Genomic DNA, 20991 nt, shown 5'->3' with positions numbered 1-20991 from the left:
GCACATTACCTGGTGAATATTTTGCACATTCCTGCTTAAAATGTTCAGACTTTTCATTTAAATAGCAGCCATATTGTACATATTCCTTCTAGAATACATTTTTCTTGTTATTGTCACGTTTTTTTCTTGCTACGCTTTGTGACTTGCAGCACTTGCTTTGATCTTCCTTTAAATTTTCTCACACTATGTTTATTGTTACATATGTATACCGAGACAAATTCCTCGTATGTGAAAAGCTTCTTGGCAATAAACCTGATTCTGACTCTGAATACCTGGGATGACCGGGCTGACGGTAAGCTCGTGTCTGTGTCGGTGTCTATCCTGAAATAGCAGGTTTGTCCTCCCTCATTTCACCCTGGGGATGAAAGTAATATCTCGGTCCGTCTGCTCCTCTCATCCATCAGGAGACTTGGCACAAAGCAGCAGAAAGCGCAGGATGCAATGTGATCTTTCTGCCCGAGCAGTGGGTATCTTTACAGTAATGGATTTATAAGCAGATCCATCCAACTCATAGCACACCACACCTGAATCAGCAGCTCTAAAAGCATGCAATAATAGCAGGTTTGACTGTTTTGTGTATGCATATTTCTTCCTGTTTGCCGTAAGAACGCTGCAGCTTTGTCTTTGTTCTTGACAGTTAATGATCACCTCAGCACCCGCGTTGCACTCATTATGACAGTCACTGGAGATGAGTATATTACAGTTTGACTACAGTGCTAATTACAGAGAAACGCAGCAGCAGGTGTAGTCTATTCAGGGAATGCCTGCTGGCTGCAAATAGATCACGCTGACAACGAAAGCAGAGTAGTTATTCGTTGGTCATTATGTGTGCAACATTTAGGCTAGCAATTTGGGCAAAGTTCACAAGGAAACACTGTAAAAACAAGGCTAATTTTTAAAAGAATGAGCTCTTCATTTTCGGAAATCCAACTATCACAGGGGGCGGGAACGTCTGGCCTCTGGAGACACTTTGATCTGGCCCGCGAGTAGAGTTGGGCGGTATCCAAACTGTGATACCGTCAAACTTTCCCCTCATTTTCCTGGGGTATACGGTATTACCGTGACTAATTAAAAATCACTTTGCAGGGCAGCGTGACATGTGTGCAGTTCAGATGGTCAATGCTCACGCTAAGAAGCACCAATGCTAACTTGTAGCATACCAGAATGACGGGGAGAAACCCAGTTAAAAACGAAATTATATGTGCATTTAACGACAAACAGGAAAATAGCGCACATCAAAGGTACTGCATTTGCTGATTTCACCACTTCACGCTAACCACACAAGCCTGGAATCATATGAAAGCAGAGAGTCTGCTGATGACGAAGATGTCTGCCTCCTCACTGTGCGTAGCAGAAAAAGTAGCAGAAAAAAACTAAATCATAAAGTATGTCTTACCTTTGCTGTTTTGTGGTCAAAAGTTATATTCCAGCCCGAAAAACGCTGCTAATGTCTCCTCCTGTGACTCTGTGTTAGTTTGAGATAAACCATGAAGGTCCTGGTCGTTTACATAAAGAGTAGGGGGTTTCTAGAGTGGAGGGAGCGCTCTTCATGCGATGTACTATCTCTGAGCTTACTTCCTTCTGGATCATCATTGGTGTTTTTATAGTGAATTTGCGTGCTGCCCCTCAAATCTCTTGACTCTGACTGGCTGATAGAGGTGTTGATCATCAAAACTGACCAATGGGTTGCTGAGACATTGACTGGTGTAACTGCACTGTTAGTTTCACACTCCGTCTTATCTACACATGAATGGGCAGAGGGCTCACAGAGGACCCTGCTGAGCATCTGTAAAACTGCTCAGGTTCATGTTTTAAGCATTTGCACAGCTACTCATCAGATATTACTTTGCTGATTCTAGATGAATTTGGCCATCATCACATGATTTAAAGGTGGTTTTCACTCTAAATATTTTTTTTTTTATTAGACGGAGATAAAAAATGTAATTCTCTTCTGTGTTTCAGATGAATTTACTGTGACACAGTAACACATATCTTGATTCTGACACTTCTACAGTGATCTCAGAGGTCTTAGCTTTCTTTTGAGACCTAGATTATCCATACAGCCCTTGTAGTTTCAGAGCATTGTCGCATTCTGATTCCTCACTTCATTGGAATCAAGAGTGGCTCTTCTTTGTAAACAGCATTATTTTCTGGGGCCATGCAAACCTTTTCCTACAATATTCACTCATCATCACAGTAAAATAGACCATCCTAAGTCAATCTGCTGCAGTAATTCCTCTCTCAACCAGTAGGAAACGTTGTGAACACCTGATTATGCATTTAAAAAAAATACCGTCACACACCGTGAAACTTCAAAAACACCGTGATATCCATTTTTGGTCATACCGCCCAGCACTAGATGATATGGCCAAAGTCTTCTATCATTCCAAAGTCCCACATAGATTTAGTAGCCCAACGAGATGCCGGTCCTCATCAAAGGAGTCTGAGTGTGTCTGTCCTGTGCACAGCTGTGCATAACAATTAAGGTGCAAGCAAGATACATGAAAACAAGTCCATTCATAAAATTGTCCGTTTCCCACGTACTTGAAAGCATCAGGCGGTGATTTTTTCAAGCAGAGTCTTTTATTCATATTTCAAAAGGACTTAGGCTTTGTCAGGGGTGCTCACCATTACTGTGTCTGCCTGTAAACTGAAGCTATAAACAAAAGAAGGGAATTCAGAGCCTCGGGTCAAAGTCAGAGGTATTATCCAGAATGGAGTCCATAAACAGTTTGTCTAAACCAGGAGATCAAAAACTGGTAGAAATGCTTTAAAATGAGAGTAATCATGGCTTGTCACTGCAGTGTCAACAGAATGATAATACACGTGCAGCCTTAAGTCAACAAAGGTGAATGAATAGGCCTGCTCTGCTCATCTTCTCTGCTCCTCAGTCGTGAACCGAATGATTTCATCTTCTCTTCACTCAGCCGTAAGCGTTCACTACTTTAAAGCCAAATGATTAACTCTGTCATTTGATCGGGGTGTGTATGTGTTAATCTGCTGGCCATGACGCCACATATGTCCTCATCTACTGATTAAGGGAACATCCTGCATGATCAAAGCTGCTGATTGACCATTGCCCTGATTGAACAACACATTATGATGTGCCTATTGTGCTGACATTGCTCTGATGGTGATGTCAGATAATGTATTTCGCAACCTGACAACTTTCTCTGTTCCGGGCCTGCCGTCTCACACTGGAGATACACAAAATTAACACGAAATTGTCAGAACATATGCTGCCTAGATATTTTCATTATGTCCTCTATGCAAACCACTGCTCTCAGATCAGTCATCAAACATTTGATGACTGGAACTCGACTTGCTTCTGGCACACGCCGTCTCCAAACCATCTGGCTTTCGAATCACTTCAGCTCCCTCTGACAGTCTGACTGCTCCGTGCAGCCGAGCTCTCCATGTAAGCTCCCACGACCGATGCAGATTTTCACCGACTCCAGCTACAGACCAGCCCCCGAGCCGGTGAAGCAGACGAGCTCCACGTTGTCCTCTCTTTAACGCTGAACAGACCAACACATTAATACGCATCACAGTGGAAAAACAGCATGTTCTCAGTCAAATTCATCACATCTGAGGCCTCCTGGGACTCAGGGGGCCAGCATTTGAAGTACAACATGTGCATGTAGCATCCTCTGCGCTGCTGGTCTTCTCCGTCCGTCCTGTTAGTGACAGGAAGCTTCTAGTGAAGCACGAATGACCCTTCAAATGGAGCCTCTCTATTGCTCTGCGTAGTTAAAATTTAAAAGTGCAGCGCAGACAGTAACACCCTGCTGGTGTCATTAGTTCCTAAGTCAACTCTTCTTTCTTACTGCATGCAAACTGGCAACATGACATAATTTTTTCCACACTTTTGGAAATGAATAAATACTTTGCACGCTCGAAAATTGTGTTTTTTTAATTACATTTATCATGAAATATTCCCGGGCTGCACGGTGGCGCAGCAGGTAGTGCGCGTGCCTCACAGCCAGAAGGTTGCCGGTTCGATCCCCGGGTCAGGCGGGGCCTTTCTGTGTGAAGCTTGCATGTTCTTCCCGTGCATGCGTGGGTTCTCTCCGGGTACTCCGGCTTCCTCCCACAAACCAAAAACATGCTCATTAGGTTAATTGATGACTCTAAATTGTCCGTAGGTGTGAGTGTGAATGTTTGTTTGTCATTACATGTGGCCCTGCAATCGGCTGGCGACCGGTTCAGGGTGTACCCCGCCTCTCGCCCATTGTAGCTGGGATTGGCTCCAGCCCCCCGCAACCCCGAAAGGGATAGGCGGTATAGATAATGGATGGATGGATGAAATATTCCCATTTTCAAGTCACGCATTACATATAAGTGTATCGGCAGAGCTGCAGTGCGAATGACACATATTTTGATCAAATAATCTAAATGAAAATAAGTGACTTGGGGCTCCATGTTAATAAAAGAGTGATGAACAATACAAATTTGAGATGACCCTTCAAAAATGAGTCATTTTATGAAGTGATGTCTGCCCACAGACTCGAGCTGTGGCCACTGAGAGAGCAAACACACTTTACAGATGACACTGTATGATCAATAAGAATTGAATATAAATGATTTTATATGATTATATAAATTTACCGAGATTTGTTCTGCTCATTTGTATATTAAGAGGTGTTTTGTCCCAGCTGCACTCCACCTCCTGAAACTCTGTCATATACTCTAAAAGGCTAAAGCGATTGCAGGTCAGAGGTCGTACGGTAAGATTAATGCTGCTCCAAGTCTGCTCAGACGTCAAGCCAATCCTCAACTGTGCACAAAAACAGAGAGGGCTGAATCTGAGCCATATTACCATGGCCATGTACCTGGGGGTACATACTGACACTAAACTGGACTGGGCAAAGACACTGACGCTCTCTACAGGAAGGGCCAGAGTCGTCTCTATTTTCTGAGACGACTGAGGTCCTTCACGGACTATGCTGAGGATCTTCTATGAGTCTGTGGTGGTGGTGCTATTCTCTATGCTGTTGCATGCTGGGGCAGCAGGCTGAGGATGGCAGACGCCAACAGACTCAACAAACTGATCCGCAAGGCCAGTGACGTTGTGGGGATGGAGTGTGACTCTCTGACGGTGGAGTCAGAGAGGAGGATGCTGACCGAGCTACGGACTATCTTGGACAACGTCTCACACCCACTTCATGATGTGCTGGTCAGGCACAGGAGTACGTTCAGTGAGAGACTCATCCCACCAAAACTCAAGACTGAACGCCACAGGAAACCATTCCTGTCTGTGGCCATCAAACTGTACAACTCCTCCCTCTGAATGGCCCTTGGACTTTTCGCTTATGCTGTTACATGTTTGACCAATTGAACTTTGCACATCCTGTTGTATATACTGTTTTTCCAAATTCAAAGTTGCACATCCGTTTGTATATACTCTTTATTTTTTTTCTCAGTATATATATATTGTTTTATATTCTGTTCTATATTTTGTGGTATATTTTGTTTTGTATATATATTCTCAATATAAATATTTGTTTTTATACTTGCTTTTCAAACAGATTAGTTTATGTGCAAAATATCACATCCAATTTAAAAAAAAAACAGAACTGAAAATCCCCTCTGAGCCGTCTCAGGGGACTATTTCCTGATGACAAAGGGTCTTGAAATGAAATTCATATTAGCTTCAAGGGAGTCTGAGCCTGTGCCCAGACTGCTTGTTTATGGGTGTTAAACACGGCCGATTAGCGCTGCCTGCCAGCACTTGCTGCAGTTATTTGATTTAAGAAACCTCTCAAATTCCAACTTGAATGCCACTTGTCCCACCTCCATGCTTTTCATAACAAGAGCAGAGCAGGTTATACAGCTAAGCAGCCGCGAACACGGTGAACCGCAGCAGCGAGGAGCCTTATGCAAAAACAATGTAAAGCACAGCTATCAATAGCAGCCCTCGTAAAAATCTTCATGGATTTTAACATTTGGTTATCTCCGCTGTCGATTTGCATATTTCACGCCACTGGATCCGAGCATCATCCCTCCCAGCCAACTAGGAAGTGTAATCTGAGAGCGGCAGTCAAACACAGTCAACACAGACTCGTCTGCGAGCTTTAGTCATGACCATGGTGGAATGGAGGCATGCAGGAGAGTAGGAGAGGATGCCTGAGACTGCCTACAGGACCTGTTCCTCACACTTTCTTACGTAACAGACGAGACGTCAAACGGAAAATCTAAATAATCAAAAGCTGGATGCAAGTTAGGCCCATAGTGCATCCAATAATATCCAACACGTCAATCAGAGTGGCTCTATTTTTGTTCCCGACAAACCAAACGTCTCAAATTGATTCATTTGTGTGTGTGTGTGTTCAGACAAGAAGGATGATGGACAGGAGGACAAACAGCTGGGCCGAGAATAAAAACTAACCTTCGAGGCCTCATAACGAGATCACACATTAAACACACAGCGGCTAACCCGAGGTGTGTTTCTCATCCTGGCGGGCCATGGGAAACTACAGCACAGCTCCACCCCGCTCCTCTGTTCCCCGTATTAATTACAAAGCTAATAGTTAAGCTTTGAGGAGACTCAGCAAACAGCGAGAGTCGCAGCCTGTGTGGACGGCTGCTGAACGCAACAAGCAGGCAGGAAACGAGCAAAGACAGAATGAGCGATGAAGCCATGTTCCTGCCATTTCTAGCCAGGGTTGACTGAACTCCGAGGGAGGGAGGAATGCTTGGCTATGATACTATAAATAGTTCCTATAATATTGCAGATTTCGTCTCTGGTGGCAGAAAAATCTGTTATATTCTGATGTTAGCCATTAATCCACAGGAGCAATGTCAAAACAACAATCTCCCAGACGCTGTCTACCATGTGGAGCTGGGCCTTCATTCAACATTCATTCTTTCCAGATTTACCAACATCAGCGGCTCATCTGAAATCACTTTATCACCAATATCGTTTGACAAGACCGAAGGCACCAATGGCCGCCTTGCCAAGCCTTGCTGGGACACGCAGCAGTGACACACAGCCAACACAGGCCGTAATCCCGTCATATCCACACTTGCTTTCTCTAATCTCAGAGCGTGGGCGTTGTTGTGAGCAGTTCAGATGGTAAACAAGTCGCGGGATGTGTGGGGATTGTAAACTGAGGGATTGAGCTAAAGAATGAGCTACTGGTAGTCCTCTCTGCAACAGGACCGGCTGGCAACACCCCTGCCGACCCTCCACAGACCTGCAGACGCCTGGACCTTTCTCCAGGGCTCAGACGTCCTCAGATTTGGACGTGTGACAGCTTGTCAGGGTGCAGTAAAGCTGCTGAGAACGAGGCGACATTCACATGGAATTAAGCACAAGAGACCCAGACACCTTATAGGTTGACTGCAAACTGAGCAGGGTTTCCTTTAGAAAGAACAGGTCCTGGATCAGTCCACCTGACCAGCAACTCATAGGCAGGCTGTCGTCAAGTGTGCTCAGTGACAGCCCAGATTCTGATGTTCGTCCTCTGGTGAATCCCTTCTTCCTCCCTGATTTCTGGCAGTGCCAGCAAAACACCTTTTTCTTCTCCGTCCATAACGTCACACCTCAGCCAGGGAACTTTTCCACTGGAGCCATGAAATGAGTGGTCTGCGTGGCTTCAGACTGTATCTCAGACTCATCATCATCATCATCATCATCATCATCGTCATTGGACCTGCTTCCTTTCAGAATTACCAGATGACTGATACCCTGAAACTGGGGATTGTGGAGAGTAGGTATATCGTCTGGGTAAGGGTCTACCCGCTTTGGTATGAAAAGGGTTTAGTCAATGAGTGCAGTAACAGAAATCTCCTGTTTGCACTGTTAAATTACTTCTGCATCGTTCTGCAACTCAAATTCACTCGATTCTCTGTTTAGTTGCATAACCAAGCAATGATTTGCAAGCTATGCAAAAAACTAACTTTTTTTGTTAAAAATAAAGGAAGCCACACCCGTGCCACTGCGATAACTTGAGAAAACTCCAAAAAGCTCATTTCCACGTCAAACCCATCATGAAAAACTATGTATACGCCCCAAAGCGAGGCGGTTGAATAAAGTCTAGACTACACACAAGTGTACATCAGTATGGAAGATTGGCTTTCTTCCAAGCCTCACGTGGCTCAATCATTTCACTTCCATCGTGCAAACTCCACTAAACAGTTCAGCACACCCAGGACCAGAGGAAGGTCGGCCTTCCTGTGTGAACGGAGCAGAGCTGCACGGCGACCCTGCAGGAAGGTAACTGAACACCCACACCAAGCCATGCAGCACAGGGACAGCTCCACAGCAGAGAGACAGAAAACAGATTCCTCCAGAATTACCCTTCAATCCCTGTCACATACAGTATTACAAGGCACAGGTGGTGGGCGAATCAAGTGTTTGACAGGTGCAGCAGAGATTATATTCAAACACTGGATGAAAACTTGAAGTACATGGCTGTAAGCCATGTTTCAATAAATAAACAGAAACAGGTGGGGGAGGGGGGATTAGCTGGAGGGAAGGGGGAGTAGATATACCATAGAAGCAGAGTCCCGATGAATTAACTCCAGTGTGAGAAGTCACAAGCCTTAATGAACGGCTGCAGGAAATCCAGAGTATTTTGTTGTCATAGAAGCAACAGAGATACAAAGTGGAGGCTAGAACTGATGAAATTCAGGGCGAAATTTCTTTCAAACACTTAAAACGTTCAAACTTTGAACATGTGTAGCACCAGTGCTACACATCAACAGCCCTGATTGACCATCCACCATCACCTTGTGTTTGGGAAAGCTGCTGTAGTGTCCCTGCAGTCGTTCAGAAACACACCCCTGAACATGTGCTTCAATGAGATTTACAGGTTATTCCAGTCAAAGGGGAGAAAGCTAAGGTCAACGCTGGCATCCCACAGACAAGACAGATCTCCAGCCCAGCTCTGATGGAAAAAAGACCAGGACAGACGAGGCTGTAGGTTTCGTCTGCGAGCGAACATCGAGTGGGCTTTTTTCTCCATCAGGCCTGCCACAGAAGAATTTGCCTCTTGTCCAGATAAGCAGATAACAGGGCTCACAGCTCCTCCACACACAACCAGAGGGTGGGTGTGAAATATGATGTGGTCTCCGGAGGGACAAACAGTCCACTGGAGCGCAAGGGCCTGACCTAAGAGTCCATAGACTGAGCAGCTGTAGTGTGCTTCCTGAAAAGGGCAAGCTGTTCTAAAGAAAATAAAGGTGCGTCAGTCATTAGTCGATTAAACATTGCCGGCCTTGTAAGTTGGCACCAGACATGCGTCATTTAAACTTATTATTACACTTCTATCACATCTATGTACACATTTCAATTACACGGTAACGTTCATTATGCACGGCAGGGTTTCTGTTGTCCAGTAATACTTTTTTATTTACAGAGAAAAGCTGTTTCAGTCAGACATAAATTTGAATTCTGTCAGGCACATTAGTCATAAGGAACAGTCCTCGTCAGAATAACCTGACTAGAAAAATCCATCAGGCTGCACCAGCCTGATATTTAGTAAGACCAGTGGGTGTTAGCACTCTCTCGTCTACATGGTTTATTTATTATGCGGATCCCAGAGTTCAGACTTCAACAGGTGAGGTGGCGGCGGTGACTGGTGTCCGCTAACATCCAAATACTGACACAGGCAGCGGAGGCAGACTGATCATCCCCTCCATCAGCCAGCGTTCACACTTTGAAAAGTTATTTTAAACAGCTCAGCCAAGACGGCTGCAATAAATTCTGTAATTCTGTGTGATAGTCGCAGAAATCAGACCCTGATGTCAGCAGTCTCCTCCAGTGTGACCTTCAGCATAATATTAAACAAACTTATGAGAAGAATACAACGTTGACATTGACAACAAGCCCCAGTTCAGCCGACCACAAAAGCTCATCTTGTGATTCAGCACTGTCTAAGCATGATGATCAGCAGTTCCAGCAGCACACACAGAGCTGAGGCAAACATGACGAAGCCATGTGGCCAAAGGTTATATTTGAGCTCCATACTGTAGGTCTTTGTCAGTAGCCCCCCAGTTTGCAAAGCTGAGTGTTTAAGTAACAAACACCAAGGCCAGAAATGATGACAATGTGTTTGTGTGTTAGGTTGGAGATGGCTAACTGAAGGTATTGGTTTGATGCGGCAAAGGTTAGCGTGAGGATCAGTTAGTCACACAAAGGCTAAAGAGTGAAAACATGGAGAGTTGTGGTAGCCTAATAGTTAAAACGCCTCCCATCGAACTGCAGAATCTCCAGCTGGATTCCAGCCGAGAATAAAAATGCAAATCCGACACTCGCTCTCCTCTCAGCTTTGTTTTGGTCTCCTCCAAACTCCTCAGCAGCTGCTAAATTCTCCATTTAGTTCACCTGCTCGTCCCCTTCTTTGTCTGCCTACTGTTGGGCGCAGGCAGGTAGTGCCCAGGTGTTAATGATGTGGGCTAAAAAGGACTGGAAACCTCCATGAAACAGGGAGAGCTGCAGAGTTGGGTGATATTTCATTCTGGTTTCTTCACTTCAAGCAGCACCTTTCACACTTCTAGTCACTCAACTGGTGATAAAAGAATACTGATTACTGGACCTTTCGAATCTAAAAGGTCGCAGCCTCCTTGCTGAGATGGGCTTGAGCAACAGGTTGAAATAAATAAAGCTTCATTTAACCATTGACCTCCAACAACAAGCCTTCACCGGTACTTTGATGTGAGTGGTTGGAGACAGACAGATCGGATGACACGCAGGTTTCAACTCATGAGTCACCTAACATGACAACCTATGAGCGTCTGCAAATCAGTTTTACAACTACAATAGAAAACACTTTGTTATTCCTCAGCATGATTATAAACAAGATTGCGGAGCTCTGCTACAGCGTCCAAGGGTCAGTAGACCAGCCTCAGCAAAGCATGTGCCACCGTGGCCTCTTCTGACCTGCAAGGTAGAAGAAACGGCCACAAAGTAAGTCTTTAATCTGGAGCTGTGAGAAATCACCAAACAAAGGGACCGGGGCCAAACTTAGTAAGTCATACGCACAACTTCAACCAGTGGCTTTGCAGTTAGTCCCCCAAATCCGATCTGCATAACACCACATCTCAATGTTAGAAATGTAACTCACAGGAGCGCTAAACTTTAAGAAACAGGACGGGAATTCTATCTTGACACCAGTCTTGAGTTTAAAGTTTTCAGATACATTCTTGAATCAGGAACACAATATCTAAATGGCTTCAGCAGTGAGGAATGACCTCATCCAGTAAAGGACATAGTTGAAGGGATAACACGATAATTGTCCTTCAAATACGCTGATTTCCGCTCGCTAAGTGCTTGCTGCTGAACGTCACCCTCAAACAGTTAACAGCATGCCATTAGCATTAGATTCAGACATCTCTCCTTTCAAAAACTCGCTGCAGACTAGACCTGCTACAATATGCATGTCGGTTTGAGATCTACGGGGGCCTGCAAGCTTCTGATGAGTCAACCACAGCAGCAGACCTCTGGAATACAGCCGCTCATGATGAAAAAGGCGCTGCCATCAGAGGGCTTCCTTCCTTCTGCCGTTTCATCTGGCAGAGTTTTCAAATGTACGGTACTCTGTTGGGTCGCGGGGGGGTCATAGCTAGACGGGAACTCACTCGCTCCCTCCGAGAGCCAATCAGGGAGGGGTCGGGGTGACTCAGCTTCACTTGTGTCGGCGCAGTGGACGGCAGCGGTATCTGATAAACATGCTCGAATGCCAAAATCTGCCTGATAAACTTTATGATGGGCATCTTCTGGATGTTTATGACCGTGAGTCCATGAGTCAGGTTTGTCACAAGGAACCAGCTTTTTTTATGGTGCTCTTCCTCTGTAACAACCCTTGTCTTCACACTGGATAAAAGGGTAGGACATAACAGGGTATGTTGGACTACTGAACATGGACGAAAGAAAGACACCCGACTGTTCCTTATGAACAAACTGCAGCACCCAGAACTTCTCCTGTGCATGTTTTTAACAGAAAAAATACACAGTGAAACTTGGTCTGGATAAAATCTTTCATCACAGTTTATCTTGTTTTTCATCACAACATCAATATATGTTTTGATATGTTACATTTTGCAGACATTTAATTCAGAAACTGTGATGAATGTGTCTGTTTTTGGCCTCTCCGTTCAATTTAATACCTGTAATATCAAGATAAAGTGATGATGAATAAAGCTGAAATTTGAATACACATTCCTGACATTTAATCCTGCTAAACACACGCTGTTTGAGGTCAGTTATGACTAAAATGCTCGGGGTCACTGTCCATGTGGAAGACCCATTTGCCACCAAGTTTTAACTTCCTGGCTGATGTCTTTAGATGTTGCTATGAACAAGTTACCTTCAGGTGTTTGGAAATTGTTACCAACGTGAACAAGACTCGTGGTCAGACCGATTCCACAAAACCACACGACTACAACCTTCATCGGCTCTGTCTTATGCCAAGTCAGCCACCAAGCAAACATCCTCCTCCTTCTCTGCGCCACATCCTGATCTCCTTGGAGGGAAACCGTGAGTTGTGTGAACACATGCAGCTTAACATCCCAATCAACGTCTGCCTGGCCTGCAACACCTCAGAGTGACCTCAGAGACCACGTCCAGAGTCAAGATGAGATGGTCATCATCACTGATCAGCAGAGCATCTTCAGTGAACACAGCAGAGATGACACAAGACACTGTCACAGTCACACTGTTCAGGCGCTGAGTCGACTCAGGGTTTGCTATATTTCCTCTAATACATACAGAGCAGATACTGACATCACTTGTATTTTAGTGGTTTCTTACACAGCATTCAAATTACTCACGTTGTTCTATATTGTCATTGAGTAAAATATCGAAATGCTTATGTAGAAAATGATGCAGACTTCCTAAACATAGAAATGTTCCCTACAAACAAACACAAACATGCAATCCACTGATGTTTTACTACAAAAAAATAAAATAAAATAAAATAAAATAAAATAAAATAAAATGAAATAAAAACATGTTGCCAAAAGCAGTCCAGCATCTTCACAAACTCAACATGCTCATATTTATGAAGCATATCTGCTTTACTCTCATTCAGCAATACCACATGACATTTATCAATATACTAACGACAAACTTCCTGTGTAAAAATAAAATGAGGATATAACTGTAAGTGACTGGGAGTGAATTTTGCCACCATGCAGCACATTCCACAGGCTGTCCCTTCCGATCTGCACCAGGCTGAGAGCTCGACCGAATTAAAGACGGGGTTGGCAGATGATCACTGATGCACCTTTAAAGCAATGTGCATGTTTTACGCTGATAGAAAATGTCAGGTTTATTACAGGGCCGTAGTTAAGTCGTTAGTTGCTCTATTAAAACCACCAGACCGTGACATTCCCAAACGTGCAGAGGTGCAGTCCGCGGATCCAAGGGTAACGTTCAAAAATGCACCGTGTTTGTCAAGCGATCGGAGGGAACATCCCTTCTTACCTTTGAATCGTGTGTGTTTATAATCCACTCATATAGGGCGGGAAATAATCCATGTCCGCGTTTACATCCAGCTTTCCCGTAAAAGCCACAGTATCGGCGTATTATTTAGGTGGGTAACGCTGGTTAAGGCCAGCGGTGGGAGCCACACAGCACAGGAGAAGGCGCAACTTGAAACTGACAGAGAGGGATCGGTCGAAACCGTAATGACGACAAAGAGGGGGAGCGAGCAAGTCTATAAATAACAACACGTTACTGGAACGTCGCACGCGTCTTAATTTCACTGTCATTCGTGCTGAAACAAGAGCACAGCAAAATATGAGGAGGTATGCCGAGATTAAACTATGCTATGTTGGAATTTATCGGGATTTATTTAAAACTGTAAGGAGAGATACCCCCGTTGCTCCTTGGAGTGAGCCTGCGTGTTTTAACTCAGTTTAATCCGATTGGTCTCTCCCAACGTGACGCAGCGGTCCTGCTGCCTTCACGTGGTGTCAGAAACAGTAGAGCTGGGTTTACACAACAGGGAGAGACGGGCGGGATTTCACACGATAGCCGAACTGCAGAGATTTTATTAACATTGTCATTCAATAAGAAGAATTCCTTGATACCCTGTGAGTGAGTGTGCCCCTTGAGTAAATACTGACTTGACTTGATATGAGACGTGTAGACAAAATCTTGTCAACAACTGATAGCCCCAAAGAAAGTTTAATGATTTTATTTATTACTCATAATGGTAATTGAACGGACCAATAAGTGATAACAGTCAAGCTGATGTCAGTGAGATCAAATTCTATTTAAACTGAGTCTACATTGTCACTAAGGAGTAATTCAGCGAGCACCCAGCACATGGCCTCTGCAAAAGAAGTACAGGCAGCTTGGAAAGAAGAGATTTAACTGGTTGAGTGACATAAAATAATGGATGTAATAAATCAGTCTCAGTGACTTTGGTGGGTCTGTATGCTTGTGCCTTTTCCACAGTATGGAATCTCAAAGAATATAATTCCCATTGAATTCCAAAAGCCCATTTGTTTGTTTTCTAACAAGGCATAGACATGGACTGTGCCGTGGTTTTAGACGGGCTGAAGTTTGCCTTAGAGGAAAACCACTTAAGATTACAACTTCGGAAAATTATAAGTTTCAAACAATCACTTGCAAATGGTAAGACATCACACGGCAAACAGTATAGTGAGTCTGGCTGCTTCCCACAGACAGAAATATGCATGGCTGATACGCTGCTTTGTTCTGTCTCAATCACAGCACAATCTACAGTAAGACTCACTACATTCACTGCAAAAACATATTGTGTACCGAAACAGCCAAGCAATCCTGAGTGCAAATCCAAAGAATTTATAAAAATCTGTAATGATTATCCTGCTGTAAGTGTCTTGGCTGATTCAAAGGAAAGGTCAATGACATGCAGGACCTTCTTAAAAACCCACTCAGCTATCAGAGTCACTGCTGCTTCAAATGTGCCTCTGGATCGCAAGCTAGCAAACACTGTAATCTCAACATAAGATAAACTTCTTCCACATTAATCAGAAGTAAGCTTTTATGTATATTCTCCACTGAGTGCAACGCTTGGTTGAGCCCTGACGGAGGAACACGCCTGTTACTATCAGCAAGGCGGATACTGTCCTGTCACCTCCTGTCAATGGACAGATAGGCCTCTGTGGCTTGAACACAGAGGCACACAGCATAATCTATGCAGTTTAAACTCCAATACCACTGCCTGGAAGGAAAGACGGTTCAGGGATATTTAATGAAATTATAGGTAAACGTCAGGATAAGTCAGCTACTAACCAAATTATTAATAGGACATACAGGATTGGTTCAGCAATGAAATGTTATTTGCCTCAATTAAGAACCGCACTGCACATTCACAGGCAGTATAACACTCATGCCAAATAAAACTCAACTCAACTCAATGTCTTTCTTTGATAAATAATCATTAGTGTTGCTCCAGACTAGCTTATTATGGGGGTTACTTAAGGCCGTTGTTTAAGGTGGTAAAAAAAAAAACAATTTCACTTCCTCCTACAGCGTATGGTTGATTGGGCGCTCTAACATACAGTACCTGTGTAAGTGCATAACAGGTCTATCATTTCTGGTAACTCAAAACAAAGATTAACTTTATCATCATGAGTCATTACTCAGCCAGTCACTGGGTTGAAATGTGAATACATTTGCAATTCAGGTTCTGTGCGTAATGAAAATGTTGCTCTTCCTTATGTAATTGAAAACATTACAATTGCAACACATCTCTCACGTTACTGCGAGACTAAAATGAGGTTCAAACCTACAGTAATCAAAAACAGCAACGTTTTGACAGCGAGAGGGCTTCCAGCCAGGAAGGCTTACTGCCTCCACCATCACAGAGACGTTTCAAATAGGAGGTCTCCAATCAGAACAAGCTGCCCTACTTGGATTTTCACGGATTTGCTAATTAAACAAACCACAGGGGGACGCAGGATGTCAACCGCCTCTGCATGTGTGAAAAGGAGAGGAAAAGGAAGACAGACTTGGAGGGGGAGTAGCAATGAAGCAGAAAAATAAGGACTGAGATTAGGAGTCAGGAGCAGACCTGCTCGCTGCCGGATGACAACGCATCAGAGACAGTTTTGCCACATTATGAAAGCACCTCTAACTGAACTGAGCACCTTGGTTCCCACCACGCCTCTGCTCACTCGCTGAGGTTTGCTATCAGCCATTCACTGAGGACCAGAGGAAGCTGACTGAAGCATGCAAACAAAGCCCAGCTGCACTCATCCCCAATATAACAAAGGAATTGCATGTGATGTCACTCCAGGAATCTTCAAAAGAATCTGCCATATCACATTATTACATATGACAATAGATTGCATCCATTCATTCATCTGTGATGAAGATGATGACAGGGTATGACAAAGGTGAGGTACTCACTGTACAGAGAGAAGACAGGCACAAGCAGGAGATCTAAAAGGTGTTCCTCTTGCTGGGATTTGTTCTCTTTCTATCTTTCCCTCCCTCCCTTTCCCCGTCTCTTTCTGCCTCTCCTCCCGCCTTCTTTCCCCCCTCTTCTCACCACAGCAAGATGCTGCCTGGACCAGTGCTCGTTGCCATGGTAACCAGGACTGGAGGGGGGGATTGTCATGTGACCGTACCTCCCTGGACGCTGATTGGTCTGACGCATGAAAGTATGGAGGGAGGGATGGGGAAAGGGGGGTGATGTCACACGCCCACCGGCTCCCGAATGGGAGGGATCGTCACTGAGGCCGCCTGCGAGCACACACAGACACAATGGGCGTCTTTTTAAGGTGGGGTTGAGCCGAAGTCAAGGATGATTCTACTTGACTGATCGACTGACTTATAGGATTTCCAGATTGCTCATATGAGATGTCGGGGCCCAGTCGTCGCCCCCCCCCCCCGCACTGCTGCTGCCACTAAAATGTACTCTGGCACTCCAAACTGCCAGGATGCAGAAATAACACAGGTGTTGTAAGACATATGAGAGCACCCATATGTGGCAGCTTGACCTGCTTGCACACCACACTTGAACCCCTGCGCAGGGGCCGCAGGGAGCTATTTATAATAGAGCTCGAAGCAGACAAAAACATAGCTGCTGGTGCATGCAAAGGCAAGCATTCAGACAATAAAACAACAGACTTTTGGTCACCGGGACATACAATCCAGAGGCCGATAACAAGTAAATGACCTAATTGTATTTCCTGAATTAAGAGTCTGCATGAATACTGTACACTTAGCTTTAAGTGTACCTTTTACAGTGATAAAAATACATAAAGTAACAGCATCATGGGCATGTGCTGAACAGCCTGTGATTGCATAATGATAAGCGCCCTGCTGTTATACATTTTATAAGCATTTTACAGACTTGAAAGCTCAGGGAAAACTTGGCTCAAGAACAGCAGCAATGAAAGCAGCATTTAGCTGTTGAGCGAAAGGGGAAAAGAACCCTTTCCATGTTCACTGAGGCAATAAAAAGATTTCAGAAAGAGAGCTGGGGTGTTTTACACCCTATTTGAGAGAAAGTAGGTCTCTGTCAATTTCACGCTCATTCCCAAAGATGACATGAGTAATCATGGTCCAGGCTTGTTGTCCAGACTGTTGTGTAACGGTCTGGGATCAGTCCAGTTCTGCCAGAGATGAGAAATGTTCTTGTTATGGGAGAATCTTATGTGTGTGTTTTTTTTCCCCTGAGCTGATGTCATATGTTGTCTTTGCAAGATATTGAACAACTCAAAGATATGTCTCATTAATCCTGCGTAGGCACTGCTGCCAAAGTAGATTTTTTAAATTAATTTTGCTTTACGTTGCAAATGTGGAGACGTTTTTCTGAGCGTACCTTTCTATTCCTGATGGATAGATGCTGACAGTTGAAGTCTTGGACAAAAATCCAGACACCTGTCATCTTTGGGTGTGTCTTACATTCAGTCCACAGCAGGTCTGACGCATCTTCCTCTGGCCTGCGTCCACACACATTTCTTCAGTATTTGAACACATTTTCAAAATAAGACAAATATCATGTGGGATTAAAATGAAAGCTACACCAAAAACATCTTCTCCATGAATCACGCATTCATTTCAAAAGAGGGTTTAATGTATATTTCCACTGTGGATGTAAAACAAGCAGCTGTTTTGCTGTCTTTAATACTGTATGTGTTTTCCAGAATTCCATCTGCTTTTCATCCCTCTCTTATCCTCATCTACTGCAGCGAAGAGGCTGTCAGAGGTGATCAGAAAAGCAGCTCAAGCTCGTGCTCCAAAGGCAGCCAGGGCTATGCATTATGTAGCCATTTTCCTTCTAATGCTGTAACTGGGCAGTGAGCTTAACAAATCATTAATGATGCATGCACCACTGTCTCCAAAGCCATCTGTCCCTCCACCCCCATCAGACACTGAAGGTGTTATTCACTTTCTTTGATAGAGACCAATAGTTCTTCACCGTCTGAGGTCGCAAGTCGCTTTCCGAACGCTTCCTTCCCTCTCATGTAAATCATAAGACACTTGTGTAGGAAGAAAACCTTTGAGCATGTCTTGCTTTCTCGCTCTGTTTGACGAGAGACAGCAGAGATTTGTATATAGACCTAACCTAAATTATTATGCAAAACTGCAAACAGATTTAAAACAGTGCATGACGCACTGTAAAAGTGCGGAGTGAGCAAACAGACTCAAACAAATGAAGCTGTCAGTGAAACTAAAAACAAATTTGACCTTATACAGTTAAAGTATTTAGTCTTGGTGGAACAGAAGAGCCGATATGGCTACTAGTTTGTGCCTGCATGTATGCGCAGTGCTCTGAATTATGACAGAGTGTAGCTTCAAACAGGTTCTCTGACAGAACTGACACAATACGTGATGCCAGTGAATACCTCACAGTGAGGCCTTCACTGGCTTTTTCCTCCAGTCCATCAGTCTACTTCCATCAGTATACAGTACATATTCTCTCTGCCATTTCACTCCATGTGCAGGGGAGGTGATGATGAGAGCAGTGAAACTAATAGTTGATCTCATCATGTTCATGGCCGGTCAACAGGAACCCGTTACGGGCCAGCGAGCACTGGGCTGCAGATGAGGAGAGAGAGAGAGAGCAGCCAGGAGTGCGACTGGAGAGCAGGGTTGCTAATACAGCATCTGACACCGACCACTTGGAAACATTAGTCGTCCTAAAAAATTGGCTCATCAGGTGTCGAGTGTTTACTTTTTTTGCTAAAGCACATAAAAAGCAAAATCTGACAGTGAGATAATGTACTGGTGTTCGGGTAAAGGCTTTTTATGAATCCAGCAAAATTAATCTGCTTTATTTAAAATAGCACACTCTCTCATTTACTACTGCAATATCTGTTTACAATGTTTTGATCTACAAAACCTTTATCAGGCGCTGTATGAAGAAAAATCAGTCGTATCGTACATACATACAAGAAGAAGAAGAAGAATCAGAGGGACAATCCCCTTTATTCGTCACACATTACATGCACATGAAATTTTTCCTCCGCCTTTAACCCATCCTGGTAAGTCCTTCTTCCCCAGCAGACCAGGAGCGGTGGGCTGCCATCTGAACGGCGCCCGGGGACCCAGTTTTCTTCGTCGTCACCATTGATCAGGTGGTGATCTTCAAGCATGTTTTTAGAGGGGGGGTTTCATTTTATGGAGGATCCCCCAGGTGAACACGGGGAGAACATGCAAACTCCAACAGAAAGGCCCCTTTTTTCCTCAAGCAGCAAGCACCGAAGGCATGGTGGAGGACACGCCCCCGGCACCCACAGCGGGAATCAAACTCTGGACCTTCTAGCTGTGAGGCGACACTGTTACCACCTGTTCCACTGTGCCACCATACACATAGACCAAGAGAAAACATCCACTTAATAACACACGACTATCCAAAAGTTGAACATGACTCTACAACCATGCTAGCAGCTCTGCGACGCTCTATTTAGGGCCAGCGGAGCTTTGAGCTAAATGCTCCCACAGCATGCTAACACGACAATGCTAACATGCTGATGTTTAGTAGGTGGGCCTACATAATGTGCATCACGTCCACTGCTTCAATGGGTGTTAGCATGCTGTTGTTTGCTAATTAGCACTAAACAGTAGTTTAGAAGTACAGCGGGGGTTGATGGCTATTTCACAGGATAAGAGAAAAATTTGGCCTGCTGGTGACGCTAGAGGAAAGTCAGCAGATCATCAAAGTCAGGGTTCATCATCTGGGGATCATAAATGTTTTTTGGATGCACTGTTTTCTTCCTGCTTAGTTATCAGTGCATTAAAGGCATCAGAGGATTTGTGAATGACACAAGGTGACCGTCTCACACTGTAACAAGCGTGTACTGGCACACGCACACACTCACTGGGACAGGCACTGAGTACCGCTTCATATAGAAGGTCATTGTTAAACCTAGAGATGTGCACAATATGAACCCTCTCAGTCCAAACAAGGTCTTCCCAAAATCACATGAGTATTTTAGGTAACATGAATCCAGCCAGTGCTGTAACTTGAACATTTAATTTCCTGCAGAATGAAGAGCGCTAACCCTGTGCAAACACGACGTAAATCAGCTCCAGTCGGCTGCTTCTGAGCATTATGGGTAGAAGAGACAGACTTGTTGGCTTGTGTGGTGGTAGGGGGTCCAACAAAGGAAGCAAAGACAGTGAGCAAAGGCTACTGAGTGAAAACTTACTGACCAGCAAAGGAGAGAAAAGGCAGAGTGAGGTCAGATTTCAGGAGGTCTGGCTGTGTCTGTGGTCAGTCTGAGCCACTCTAAATTTAACCGTATGTGTTTAGGAGACCTCAGACCAGGCCGGAGAGGACTGAAACAGCAGCAGCGGTCAGGGTGCAGCCACACCGGACCCATTTCTCACACTGCTGACCATTTACTGTGTCCGTGAACTAGCGTGCTTAGCTATAAATCCAGCCTTTCCTTGAAGTTAAAAGGGTCAGAGGTCACGGCTGCGACCCTTTGTCCCTAACCCTTTCCTGATTCTCTGTCACACAGGCGCTACTGGCCTAAGTAAGGCTGTGACCTTGATGACTCCGGGTGTTTAAGGGTTAAAGGTAAACTGCTGTAGAT

General features: G+C 44.4%; 1 protein-coding gene across 3 annotated transcripts in view; it reads right to left on the bottom strand.

The window, feature by feature from the left end:
• mical3a (microtubule associated monooxygenase, calponin and LIM domain containing 3a) overlaps positions 1 to 20991 on the bottom strand; it is a 91865-nt gene that overhangs the window by 53377 nt on the left and 17497 nt on the right. Inside the window, exon 1 of one of the 3 annotated variants that reach the window (XM_070972807.1) lies at positions 16349 to 16481. The exons of 1 other annotated variant lie outside the window; for it this stretch is intronic. The gene's annotated coding sequence lies outside the window, so the exon portion shown is untranslated. Of the gene's footprint in view, positions 1 to 13429; positions 13609 to 16348; positions 16482 to 20991 lie in introns of those variants that run through there. One more of the 3 variants, XM_070972806.1, reaches the window with a different exon arrangement.

This window comes from Chaetodon trifascialis, chromosome 10 (assembly GCF_039877785.1).
Source record: "Chaetodon trifascialis isolate fChaTrf1 chromosome 10, fChaTrf1.hap1, whole genome shotgun sequence".
Taxonomy (NCBI): domain Eukaryota; kingdom Metazoa; phylum Chordata; class Actinopteri; order Chaetodontiformes; family Chaetodontidae; genus Chaetodon; species Chaetodon trifascialis.
The sequence above is the reverse complement of the archived record's forward strand: the minus strand, read 5'-3'. Positions and strand labels throughout refer to the sequence as shown.